The 13,959-nt window shown below is 49.0% G+C and overlaps 1 protein-coding gene across 5 annotated transcripts in view; it reads right to left on the bottom strand.

Annotated features, from left to right (window-relative positions):
• Positions 1-13,959, bottom strand: part of LOC126572269 (mucin-5AC) — a 122,266-nt gene that overhangs the window by 98,138 nt on the left and 10,169 nt on the right. The window contains exon 3 of one of the 5 annotated variants that reach the window (XM_050231452.1): positions 6,045-6,090. The exons of the other annotated variants lie outside the window; for them this stretch is intronic. The gene's annotated coding sequence lies outside the window, so the exon portion shown is untranslated. The remainder of the gene's footprint in view (positions 1-6,044; positions 6,091-13,959) is intronic. 5 annotated transcript variants of the gene reach the window in all.

The raw sequence follows: 13,959 nt of genomic DNA, 5'->3' as shown, positions 1-13,959 counted from the left end.
GACCAACGATCGACATCGTTGGCCGGGGTGGGCAAAAACCGGGAAACAAATTATTCAATTACATTCATCGAAGCCTCAGCGACGGCCATATTGACATATGTGGACCGGATTGGCCATCCGCCCCATAAAACATTCATTTCCACCGAGCGTGCATAATTCATCGCGGTAAATGAAGTTTGTCTAACTACTCCCGGGCGCCAGGAGTCAGCATCCAAGCAAAACAATTGCTGAATGGGAACAGTAAACGGTCAGAGTGGGGAAGCGGGTCCGAAAGGGTGGTTGATTCACCATCGCCATCGAGCACCATTGACACTGGAGGTCGATTCCGGTGCCATTGCTCTCCGGATCCGGCCTTCTGCCCCCCCCCCCTGCGTTCGACTAACCAGTTCATTAGTAATTGTTACCTTAGGTTCGGTTTTCGGACATAGCTCAACGAGCCATTTCCTCGAGCCATGGTCGTAAATTCGTGGCTTCGTGGGATCCCCTAAAACCAACCCGTTGGTACCATCCCAATTTGGCAGCCCAATTGGCCCTTCTCTAGGCTCTGGCACGTGATCCCGCTCCAGGATTTGAGGCTATAAATCGGGAAGGCATCAGTTAGGTTTTCATTTGAAGCTAACGATCGACAGTAGCGAGGAGAGAGGAAAACAAAATAGAAATCGTTGCGTCGTTTGTCGAATGAAGTCGACTTCCGATAGCCAATTACTCAAGGTTCAGGCTGGCTGGGTGGCTGGCTGGCTGGTGGATCGCGCACCGCGAAGCAAACTTCAATCATGGTTCGATGGTTTGCGCAGCGCCCATCGGAAGAAGCTCCCGCTGGCTAGTTAAAAATAGTGGCGAAGCGAGCGAACCACCCTTCGCTCCATTCCACCACCCTGCGCTGTGGTGGAAACGCATTTTCACGCGGCCGAAGCGACAGTTTCGAAACGGGAGCCCCCTGATGACTGATATTTATTTAATTATTTTCCACTTTCCCATTAGGTTTTTTTGCTTCGATTTCCATTGGTGGTGCGATGGCGCTGGGTGCGGATCTTCGCCAGATTGTCCGCAAGCACGCACACACACATCTCCGTGGTCACATCCGGCAGCGGCAGCAGCAATCATTGTGGCCACAATTGGTTTCCTTCCATTTTCCAAATGGAAACCGCAACAACAAAGGTGTGGAAAAAAGAGGGGGAGAGAGAAAAAGCTACAGTGACTCCGGGCGCTATGCAATCACCACCTTCCTTCCTTCATCAGTAGGTCAGTCGGTCTGGACCGGTCGGTGGTCGGAGGGAGTCAGTCTGATCCGATTCCACCGAACGGAACGTGGAATGGAAGTGAAAACTTCTCTTAGCGCGACAACCCCAAACCTGTTCGATCCGTAGAAGGAGAGCAATGATGATTAACCAGCGGGCGCCCGCCAACACATTTTTATGAGACGATCATAAACGGTGCGGGTATTGCGCTTAAAAGCTTCGAACGCGATGATTCTGTTGGACAAACAGTAGGCTTCAAGGAGAGTGCGCCTCATAAAGTGCAAATGTAAACCTTCGAGGTGGTCGAACGGATGGACCAGCGCGAAAAGTTTATAAATAGCACCGACGAGGTCTCTGCGGTTTCGATGCCGCCATAGCCGCCGCCAGTAGCACAATGATTGGAGCTGGTGTATCATTAACGTGCAATAGACACTACTGGCCAGGGCCAGAAATAAACCGAAGCGCCACCAAGGAGCACTCTCAGGGGCTGGTGGTGATGATGATGATGCAAATGCTGCTGCATTCCGAACGCTCAAACAATCGAGTTATTTATTTATTAAACTGGAATCGCATGCCATACCATTGATGGCTACACCGGGGGAGTATTTAGCGGAGCGGAGAGTATTTCAACAATCCCGCGCCGTGACCTAAAATAGCAAATAGACCAAGCTGGTAGCCGCGGTGTCTAATCCGACCGTAAATTGTGATTCTAATAATCATCACGCGTACACAAAAGTAAACAGTATGCTCGATGTTTGAGGTTCTGTTCTTCCAGAACGTTTCACATGCACCACATGAAGTCATTCATTTGGAACTCGTAGTAGCACACCGAGTTTCCGGGCCGGAAGTTCTGCCCGCGAGAACGTCATGCTAGCAGTCTTTTGAACTTTGCTGCCACATAAGATCGTTCGAGATGCCACGACGTTTCCGATCCGACGGAGCTTCAGCTTCAGCGCTGCGGCCGCGTTTTTAATCGATCCCTCGCGTCTTATGCTACAGTTGGTGCAAAAAACCATGCTGCCATGCAGCATCGTAAAAACAAAAGAAACGGTAAAGTATTGCAACTTTCGTGCTTCGGGCTGTGTGTCGCTTCTCGTCGCTTTATGGCGCGCACACACAGTGGATCGGGTTGTTGTTCGTGCGTAAATCATAAAACAACAAGTGAAACAAACTCTCGCACAAACTTTGCAAAACTGGAGGCCGCCGGGCGCACCTTGCCTCAAAGACCGAAAGAAACGGAAGCTCTCGCGTGGAAACAATGGGCGTAGGAGAAGGAACTGTGAAGGGAAGAGTGGAAGAAGATGAAAGGCAAAGGAAGCACTTGGTGGCCCCTGGCTGGCTGGCTGGATGGCTCGCTGGCTCGTTGTTACATCATTCGCAAAGAAGCTCGCTTAACAATCCGCATGGCATCCGCTGCTTCGGCTGGCTGGCTGGCTGGCTGGCCGGTAGCCGGCAGAAAAGGGCAAATGGCTGTTTTGCAAGCAGGCAAAAACCTGGAAAAATGGAACAACAAAAACCAAACGGAAAAAATTTGCCAACTTCTCTTCAGCCAGCGCGCCTTCCGTTCACTTTGTGGAGTCATTCTAGCGAATCTGGAACTGGCACAACGGGCTCTCGACACACACATACAGAAACATAAACCATGCCGGCGCAAGATCGGGGACCAGATCGAGCGAGAAGCGAGCGAAAAGATGTTTGCATCAGTACACCCGATCACCGCGGTGCTGCTGCCGTTCCACCGTTCAGAAGTTCGAATGCTGTGCTCTGTGTGTGTCGAGAGCGTGTGCCACGATTGATGAGATCATCCTCCTGTAGTGGAGCGCTCTGCCCCGGATCACCCGCTTCGCTAATGTCTTTGCTGAGCCAAACAACCCCCCCCCCCCCCCCCCGGGGCCCGGCCAGTCGATCTCGAATGAAGCACCATCGACAGTGAACGACGGAGAGGATCTAGTCCCACGCCAAAGTTTCATCAATTGATGTTGAAATGCCTGTCGGAACACTGGTGCTGGTGTGTTCACTGCTGGTGGTGGCGGTTTCGAAATGCAAATCAAAGACACAGACCTTTCTTACAGCAAGCTGTAGTCGATTCCAAATGAGATTGAAACAGGCCGTTCCAGTTTGAGACAGCCTCCAAAATCGAATTTCGTAGCTGAACCGACTGACGAGAACAGCTGGTTTCGAGTGCAACGTGCACAGATGCACTGATAGGAGGAGGCGTTTGAAAGCTGAAATTGTTAGATAATGGCTTACGCCAAATTATGGCTTCCATCCCTTTGAAGTTTGCCAAGTCTGTGACCAAAGGGGAACGCTATTGAAGCATAACTATCTAACGACCTACATCTGGCTCGATATCGGAACGAAACACCAGCTGCACCAGGCAACAGCGCCCACAGCGTAACATTTTATCCGCTACGAGCGTTATCGAATGGAGAATGGCGCAAGCATGTTTTTCCTCGATCCATTACGCCATCCAACAGGCACGCTTGCAAGCAAGCATTTTTAACATTACATTCATGATGATTTTTTTTGTATGCTTCAGTTCCAGTTGCATAGCGCAAAAACTAACATAAAAATGAAGCACGAAGCAAAGAAGTGACGGACTCAAGTGCCAACGGTCTGGTCTGATGAGGCAGAAAACTGTACCGCCGCCTCGACGCGATAAAAGATTTAACCGTGGTCATTATCAGACCTATCCACCCCGCCCCCGGAGCACCGTGTCGCGCCCGGGTGTCATTTACTTTTAATCCTAGCACTCCTGCGGCACACTGCGGCGTCTCGCATGTTCCCGTTTCGCGTGTCATGCATTGAGCAAATTTTCGCACCAGAAGAACACCGGCTCCGACAGTGCTGTGTGTTCTGTATGCTCCCTGCTGCCTATGAATGGGTTGCATTTGCACACGATGCACGTCTATTTGCACAAACACGCCCCGCCATGCAGGCACGGAGGAGCCGGCTTTCCGTTTCGTTAGTCCTTATCGCGTTTCTCAAGACCGTTTCTCACGAGTGACGCTGCGGTGGCGATTACTTTGCAGCGTGCACTTGTCGGATGGCATAAGGATAAGGGAGATTTTCCTTTTACTCCTCACTCACACTAAAACACACGTACTCTAATAGTGATACCGTTCCGTGCACCAATGTATCTTTTTCATGCTTGCCACCATAATAACTATCAGCACCCATTTTGCTGTCACCGTGCGCTGCGCACACGCTTGTCCGATTAATTAGAGTCTGGCAGCGTGTTGCAGACGAAGGCAGGACACTCTACAGTAGTGCGTATAGAATTAGGCGAAGAAATGTTTCCCATACAACTGATTGTTTAACAGAAAAATCTTGCAACGGAACGAAAAAATGAGAAACTATGGAAATGTGTTGAATGTTACGCCATTTTCCATTCAGAAATGCGTCCAAAAGCACTCCAGATGTGCTGAGAGTGTTTTATAATCCTGCACACAACTGTGTACTGTCTAGAAGCTACCGTAAAACCCATTTACCACGAACGATCAGCGCTGTAATTTGTCATTACCACGTCGTAATACAACTCTTGACCGCCTTCCTCCGCCAAAGAGATGCAGAGAGAGAGAGAGAGAGAACGAAGGTTCCAGGAGCCATAATCGACTCCCTACAGCGAACCGGCGTAGCATCGGCGAGGATTTATGACGCCTGGAGGAACGCAGTCTGTAATTGCGCTCCGGTCCTTACATATAGCGTGAAGAAGCGCATTTAAGCAGGTGCACAATTTAAATCTGAAGACCCACGGATGCTCTGCTGCTCTTTAGCTTTTCCTTCTCCCCGTTTTCTGGCCACTGTTCGGTCTGTTTTTCCAGTCGCACCGCCGGTGAAACATGTCACCAAGGGGTGGCACGAGTGTCACCAAGATGTGGCACCTCCCGCCAAGGCTATTCATCATTCAACGTTGGCGCCGGCCATCATGCGGCGGCCGTTGCCGTAGCACCATGAATCGAACTCATTTCCCAAGCTGTGGCGCGCTAGTGAATGAAAATACGATGTTGCTGCTGCTGCGGCTACTACTTCAACGGCTGTCTAGCGCGTCTAGCGCTTTGTCCACCTTTCGCGACGCAATCTGTGCGACAATCGGGAGGTGTCGCGGGAAGGTGAAACTCCGAAAAACGATGCCGATTAAAAGCGCGTCCGGCGCTGTGGCACCAGGTGTTGGGTTAACGGACGAGCGAAAATGTGAAAAGTGGGAAAACGCTCCGGTCCAGTCCAGTACAGTGGTGGTGGTGGTGGTGGTCACGCCACTGTAAAGGTTAATTGGGGTTGAGTTTAGGAATTGTTTGGGATTTCTGCGTCAAGGTAAAGCAGAGGAAGGATGCCACCACCACCACCATTAGCCAGCCAGTCAGAGTGGGCGACAGGCGTCAGCGCAGCGCGAAGATGTCAGCGGACGAGATGGTTTCGGTTGAAATTAATGAATTTCGACAGTTGTTTTACTGGCGGGAAATTCTTTCAATAGTCCGGGAGCTACGCAGTATGGCAGGCAGCGCCAGAACCGCCCGCTGTCATGTATAATTGAAAATTAGACATTTTTTCCACTTTTCCAAACGCGGGCGTAAGGTTCGTGGTGTGGGGTTCGCTGACAAGCAATTACAGGGCCGAGGATTGGTGTCGTTTTTCGTGTTTTAAATTGAAGAAAAAGGAAAAATCCCGGACCGCCCTCATTGGATTGAATGGCAACAAGTGGGATCCGCTCCTGGCGATTCGTTGAGGTCTGGTTGGTGTATTATAATTTCCAATTAGCAATTGTAACATAAGGTGTCTGCATTGTTGAGGTTTGCGTTCAGTTACCTTTGCTCCATATTGTGCGATGCCTTGCTGTTTGCCCTTTGCTTACCTAGGAAATAGAAAAAGAGCGAACAAAAGTCCGTTAGGTTTGTTTATGCATTTATGGCTTAAAAAAAAGTAATGTAAATTTCTGTCAACAAATTGCCGATGCGGGTGGTGTCGAAAAGTCAATCAATTAACCACCATATGCATCATTCATGTACGCATTAATGATGCGCTAGCCATTTTTTTCAGTGGGGTTAATTGAATCCGCCGACCATAACCGGGAATGAAATGAGGAAATATAATTAATGAAATCGGTGCCGTTTGCCAAGCGAAAAAAACAGGAAACTTCAACCTCTCGCTCCTCTGATTGGCCAGCGAAATGCAGTTCCCAATGTTAAGTAATGTGCACGAAATTTACATTACTTTAAACCTTTCCATTTGATTCCGAGGTATGTAGAGTTGTTTGCATTCTCACGTGCAACATACAGGGTAACATTTTGCATAAATCCTACAATCGGACCAGTTTGAACAAACTAGAAAACTTGACAGTGAATCCCTTCTTTGGTACAGCGCATATGCAATACTCTCTTCTCCACCACATCATTAGCCGTTTAGTTCAAAATGTCGGTCGGAAAAACCATATGGGGTTTCGCCGTTCACTGGAAAGCATTTCACAGAGAGCAAAGTTCCGTACAAATCCTAAAAGAAACTTCGACGAAGAATAACCAATCATAAGTTCATTTGTGATGCTGATACTGCCCCAAGTTTCCAGCATAAGCGCATACTGGGAAGAGTGAAGAGAGTTGGCTGCGAAAATACTTGGAACATGGTTTGTTTGAACTATGATCTTGCAGAAGAAATCTTGAACGATAAAGCAGAAAAGTTACTAGTTTCAGGCATCAACTTAGGATTTAATATGTAACTCAAGAAGACCTGGGTACTCAAGAAGACCTGGGCAGGAGAATAACAGCAGAATCTTTTATGTAAATAATTCTGAATGCCACCAACATAATTCACGCTCAGCTGGGCGTTCTTTTATGCCCGCCTCTCATTCCGTGTGCATGGATAATCCTTGCGATGAAAAGAATCAACCACATTCAGCTATACATTTTTTGCAGCGGTGACTCGCAACGCTCGCTACCATTAATGCTTCGTCGGTGCATCGCTGGTGCATCGTTGCACCGTACCAGCTGTGCAGTGCCACTGCATCCCGTTAAAAGGTATTCAGAAATTCTTTAAATGTATGTAACGTTCCACAAATGCTCGTACGATACCAGTTCTGAGGTTCAAAGGAGTCACAAAGAAGCGGAAAAATCCCAAGAACATCGCGTCGTTCGTACAGGAGACAACGATTAGGTAACCATAGGATGTTGTACAAGAAGCAGCGACTGGCACAAGAAAGCCTGTTACATCTACAAATCGGTTTCTGAGAAATTCCGGACTAATTCTCGGGAAAACTTAGGTAACAACGAAATCATCGAATGAATAATGCTGGATTCAATATTTCACACGTGATAGCACAACAGCAAATGATGTAACAACATTTCATAGACATCATGCTTCAGTTTAAATGCTGTAGTGCATCATTGCAAGCGCTAGTAGATCGATTTGATGTTGCCAGAGAAATGAATTTTCCATCGAAAAATCTGTTTATCCAAAAGCTTCACTTTCCGGCATGATGTCACTGAAGGCGGATAGCATAAAGTAACTCCCCCCGTTGATGCACTTTGCTTCCACAGGATTATCCTCCATTAGTTGCCATCTTGCAGCGGAAAATAATGCTGGTAAATAAAATAAAAACAATCAGCTTTGCTTTCATTAAATCTGCTCGGTCCCTTCCGATGGCTCTGCCACCGAGCCAGGCAGCATCATCGTGAATAGACCGAAGCAGCACAATCCACTGCGACTGTTCTATTGTTTTTTTCTTTTCGTCTTGTTGCCTATTACATGCAAATGTCGGCGCTCGAGTGCTCCAGCTTCTTCCGATCGATACGATCGGCCAATGATTTAATTCGTAGCGAGCGAAGTCGCTTGGATGAAAGGTTGCATCAACGGGGAGTGTCTGGTCTCCGGTCTGGTCGCAACAAACGGGGTTCACTACTATGCAAGACCAGCATAATGCGCCAGCAATGTAATCCAATTGTACGTAACGAAGAGCATTGATTGTGGGGGAGTCGGAACACCAGAAGCCTGCTAATTTCATGTTTGTCTGCGTAACCACTCCAACCACGAGCCAGGAAGAGGCTTGCGGCCGTTCAAAGAATCCCCGGTTCAGTTCGCCGGTTCATAACAATGTGACTGACTGGTGGGGGGAGGACGAGAGTATACGGATTTGTTTTCTTATCTAGCGATCGCATAATCCCGATAAATGGTTCAGGAGGGTCCAAGCCCAATTGCCAAAAACGTGATGGCACCGCCTCCGACGGTTGCTTCCGGGGGTTCCGGGCGTGTACCGAGCGCGTGCTGAGTGAGAGTGCGTTGCTCTTCAGTGAATTCAGTAGACCGACACATAATCTTGTAGCATTATCATGCTGCCAAGAGCACCCTACCGAAGTGGCCATCGCTATCTGTGTCCTAAACCATCCCCACAACCCCGCACGGAACGGAAGTGAGCAAGTGATGGATACGAAATGCCATGGCAACGTAATGAGTAGCTGTAATGAAGCCTCAGACTTTCCTTGGATGGCAGAGGAGAAGAAGTTGAGGAAAACTGTCATCCACCATCGTGCCGCCATCTGGCCCAGGGTTTTGGCCTGGATGCTGGGGCGCGTACGAACCAAAACGTGACTCCAGCGCGTGAGTTCGGGGGGCCACGAGAAGCGGTTGGCAAATTAAAGATGATAATTCTGTCTGGCTCTCCCCTGCTGCTGCCCGCTTATGTGGTGGCCGCGCGGTGCGTTAAAAACCAACTCGCACTCGGCGATGCTCGACTGCGAAGCTCGGGATTTTAAATCAGGCATCTCGCTCTATCTCTGCTCTCTGGGTGTGCCCGTGTGTAGACCAAGACCGAAAGAGTCCGAAGGTAAACGCTTATTTCTCCCCGCGCAGCGCAGGACGGAGGAAAATCCGCTTGCTGTAAAGCGGAAAAGGAAAGTCATGATTAAGTTCCGCGGCGTTCGCGTTGGCGTCGGCGTTCATCAGACTAACCGTTCCCCCTAGACCTAGGACTGGGACTCGGTAGGGCTGGGTGGGCCTCGCTACTCCCCTATCATCCCCCTCCCCCCCTTTTTTTGACTCTCGCATTTTGTGAGCATAATATTTTAATTAAATGCACCCGACCAGTCCAGGGGAGCAGTGTTACTGCGTAATTAAAAGTATTATGAAAACAAATGTTGCAAAAAACGGTTGCCATTGGAGTCGCCCTGGAGTTGGAGTCGTCGTTGTCGTTTGGGGGATTGGCTGTTACGCAGTCACTCTACTGGCGGTGGAACGACGACCCTGAATACACCGAGGCCCGATATGAATTTATATTCGGTAAATTATCACCGCAGTTTTCAGAACAACCACGCACCATCGTGGCACTTGTAAAGGGCGAGAGTGAAGTCATTTTTATCATTAAACGCCTCGCGATTCGTTAAATGTCTCCCATGAATAATTAAGATTTAAATCCGAAAATGGATTCACAAATTTATGCCCTTCCCTTCCCTCGGAGGCGGCCTTACTAGATGAGCAAAATGAAATGAGAATGATCCATTGAGTGGGTGTTGTGTTGGCGAATGGTTTTCCCTCACAAATTTTTCCTGGCGGCCCATCATCAACAGTGTCTTCTCCACTGTTTTGTGGCTGATGTGATAGGAGAGAAATCAATGGATGCTGATGAGAAAGCTATAGGTTTCTATCGGGATCTATGCCAACAAGAGACTTATGTGTGAACAACAATGTCAGTTCTCCCCTCTCGACTTTTTACGTGCATCTTGAGGGATGTAATGAAGAAATTAGAGATCGTGATCGGTGGCAACAGGCTCGTAGCTAATTAGAGAACAAGGCAATCAAAACGTGAACTAAGATACAGTCATCGCAGCGTTACAAATTGTAGAGAATGCTTTTTGCTGCCAATAAGCTGGAAGAGTTGCGATTGCTAAGAGCTAAGAGTTGCAACACCAAATTGGTTTCACCAAATCACCTAACTTCATCCATCCAAGATTTAAAATGCTTCAAATTTGAAACGGATGTCTGTTGGCAAAACCATGTCGAGGTTTAGCTGAGAAAATGATGCAAATAACAACGGCGAGAAAAGGTAAAGAACGTAACTTAAAGCTTTTTGCATGTCACCATCAAATAATTAAACAATTTCAGCCAAACCCACAAAAAGTTATTGCCAAAACTTAAATTAATCGATTACTGCTCTAGACCACTCCACATTTGATTCGCTTATGGTTCAAACTGGTCGCTAGGGTGCACACGCCGACAAACCACGTAACACATGGTAATTCGTTTTCGTTCCACTCCAAAAAACGTAACAAGAAAAACTGGACCAGTGTCGGAAAAACAACATGAAAATGCGACAAAAAGCGGAGAGAAAAGGGCACCCGTAACTTCGGAGACCGGCGTGAGGCCATGGAACCGGTGCATGCTCCATTAGACAAACTTTTACTCATTACTCACACCATCGAATTGCATCATAATTGAAGCTAATGCGACTCCCATCACCCCATTCAGCCCCACTCGAAACGGTACGCATTGCATAACAAAACAAGCTAAACGATCCCACCAACCATTACCATGTGACATGGCTAAAGGGCACGGTCAAAGCTCGCCGATTAAAACACACACTAAAACAGTGCGTGCAAAAACTCTGAAGCTGTGTTGTCGAATTTGCATCCGTTTGAGCTACAGTTTGTCCGTATCTTAAAGGCAGCACCGCGGTTGCAGTGACCGAACAATTGAATAATGCAGAAAATGTAACAGTTTAAAGCAGGGAAAAAAGGCTCTTGGCGCATATGCTGGTGGCCTAAATTGAACGGAACCAATGTGATTTCGTTGTCCGTTGCCGTGGGCTCAATTGTTCAATTTGTTGACCACCGACGGACGGACGCACGGACGGAATTTTATGCAGCATCACCCGATCGGTATGGAACCGTGGGGCCCGTTAACTAACCAATCACGTCTACAGATTGCTTTGGCGGCGTCTGTGGCCACCTAACTGTGATTTATTGACCCGTTCCGCCGGAGAAAAAAGAGGCACCAGCCGCCGTTAGCAAACTGAACCCTGTTCTGGCTTATGCTCGGGTGTGGTGGTGGTGTCGGTGACGAAATTGGTTGCATCTCCGCCAAACCAAGTTCACTCATGTTCGCTCTGTCTCTTCCTGGGGTCAACAAACGCCGCTGCAGTCAAACGGGGACGACGGTGGTGGGCTTTTAATTTGTCGCCCCATCGAGCGCGCGTCCACATAATGTTTGTTTTGAATGCAACATAAAAACGAAGAGTTTGAGCATCGAAAGAAACATTTTAAAGATCATCAAGCCCGGGACAACATAAGCACCAGCTGCGTCGTTAACGACACACGGATGCTGTCTGCCACCCCAGCGGCACTTGAAGGCCGCTCGCAATTTCTAATTCTCATAATTTTTGGTCCAATTTTCCTCCCCGCGTTCGCTTCTCGTCAGGAAAATGCGTTTCCTTCTCGATGGCTCGTTGTTGGCTATTGTTTACTACTCCACTCCGGGCCGAACACGGAATGTGGCCCAGAATTGGGGAGAAAGAAGAGCAAACGAAGGCTCGTAGCGGCCGAGCGGCCACTTTACCACCGGCCATAATTCAACGAAATAATCATCCAAATTAAGAAGCTCTTCGCGGGCGGCTGCGGTTCGCTCTTCGCGGTGCCACCAACAGTAACCACCATTAGCTGTTGCTGTTGCTGCTAGTGCTGCTGTTGCTGGATATTATCGCGTTATGAAGAGTAGCAGCATCCACCTCGGACGGTCGCGGTCTTCTCCCTGGCCCCTTGGGGTTCTCTCTCGGCATCGAAAACCACGAATAACTCAGAGTCCCAACGTCGAGCTGGCCTAAAAGAAGAAAATTCCATTTCCGCAACGGTATTTTGAAGTACTTGAGCCGGGGGAAACGGCGCTGGCGGTCAGATCCTTCCCCTAACAGAGCCGTGGGCCTTTGCGAATCGGGTTATCGAGCAAAAGTTCCATCATTTACCTTAAAACCCGGTCCCATAAACAAACGTGTTCATCCTTTCTGGCTATCGTCGTCGTCGTCGTTGCCGCGAGGCTCTTTAAGGGAACACCACAGCACAGGATCCAACAAACAACTCGCTGTTGCTCGTTCGCTCGCTCGCTCGCTCGCTCAGTCGCTGTTGCTCTGTCCAAAAAGATGCCCTCGAAATGGGCATTTCGTGGTCGTCGTCGTCGGTGTGGTGTTAGTAGAATCGATAAATTTAGGCTTTTGTGACTCGTGCTCGGAATATTCTGCGCCAGCTATCACCACGCGGCGATCTAGGCGGTTAGCGGACCTCCTCTCCCTTTAGGGGAACCTCGGACACGACTGTTGCTTGCGTTTTTGGTTTGAAGGCCACAGCGCCCATCGCAGAATGATGTAGCGGACCGTCACGACCAGATTGCCCGGGCGACACATAGCCCTTGAGGTCACCGCCGCCGCCATTGCCTCCGTCGCGCTCCATGGATCCGTGCTATCTCGATTTAGCGATCGGCACGATCTGACATTTTCTTAATAACCGCCTGTCCCATTTGGGTCTCGGAGATGAGCCTGGGAACAGGTAGAAATCCGGCGACAGCTTTGCTATTCTGTCGCCTAGCAAGTCACATCAGCGTGGAGAAGTTGAGGAAGGAGTTCGCGAACACTTTCGCGCTTCGATCCCCCGCGGGGGCAGCTCCAAGAGTTTGTTACGGAGTTGCTTTCGCGCTAATGCAGTCTATCGCCCCCGGGAACGGTCCAGGCCAGTACCGAACGGTCCATCTTCTTTGATTTCACTTTCGCTCTTCATTCCAAGGACAAGCGGAATCATTCGCTCCCGCGTGGAGTCTATAGACGTGGCACAGTTTGTTCGGGAATGAAGTGAACGTGTCTTTCAGGCAGCCGGAACCGCATGCCAACGTACAGCGATGACGACGAGCACTGAAACGATGAACTTTCGACACCATTTGGTCCAGTGTTCACCGAGCAACCGCCCCGAGGGCATGTCAGAGCTGGTGTGTATCTTCAAAAGAAGAGGTTTGAGATCTGCGTCGCGTCACGCAGATCCACACTCCAGTGGCGGAGAGTTCCTTGGAACGTCCACGGCCACGAAGGCCAGGACACACCGACGGAAGGGAATTCTATAAATACATAAACGGACATGCAATGCGCCAACCATAATTTTCATGCCCACCACAAGCGACTCTCCCTCACTCTCTCTCTCTTTCTGTCTGTCTGTCTGTCTCTTACGCTGGAGGCAACTGTGGTGGCCAGTCTCCTCCATGGGACTCGCGAGGTGGCCCTTTTTCTGGTCTCTTCTCGAACGTCTCGTGAGACACGAACGAAACAAAGTCCATAATGAGATGAAACCTACCGCTTCAAGACGCCTAAAGAGAGCAAAAGAGAAGGAATCGTGGCCAGCAGTAGCAGCAACAGCAGCCAGAGTTCTATAAAAAGCTCCCCAGAGGCTGCATAAGGGATGAATACCTTGACTGCAAACCGCCACCAAATGGTAAGAGAAGCGCCGCGCGAACAATCGGAGTAGCATAAGAAGAAGGAGGAGGTGTGCACACAAATTTGTGTCATTTGTCCATCGTGTGCCTACCACCACCTCTGCCTCTGCTCTCACTTGAGCTCATCGTGGCTATTCTTGGCCCTCCTTGGACCGCGAGTTAGCTGACGCTCGTACCATTATGCTGCAGTATTGGTACCAACAAAAAACCCTCGACTTCCAGCCACGTTCCGTTGGTCAAAATGGTCTACAGTACTTTTGTTTCTCTTTTTCTTTTT

The sequence above is a fragment of the Anopheles aquasalis genome, chromosome 2, assembly GCF_943734665.1.
Source record: "Anopheles aquasalis chromosome 2, idAnoAquaMG_Q_19, whole genome shotgun sequence".
NCBI classification, from domain to species: domain Eukaryota; kingdom Metazoa; phylum Arthropoda; class Insecta; order Diptera; family Culicidae; genus Anopheles; species Anopheles aquasalis.
The sequence above is the reverse complement of the archived record's forward strand: the minus strand, read 5'-3'. Positions and strand labels throughout refer to the sequence as shown.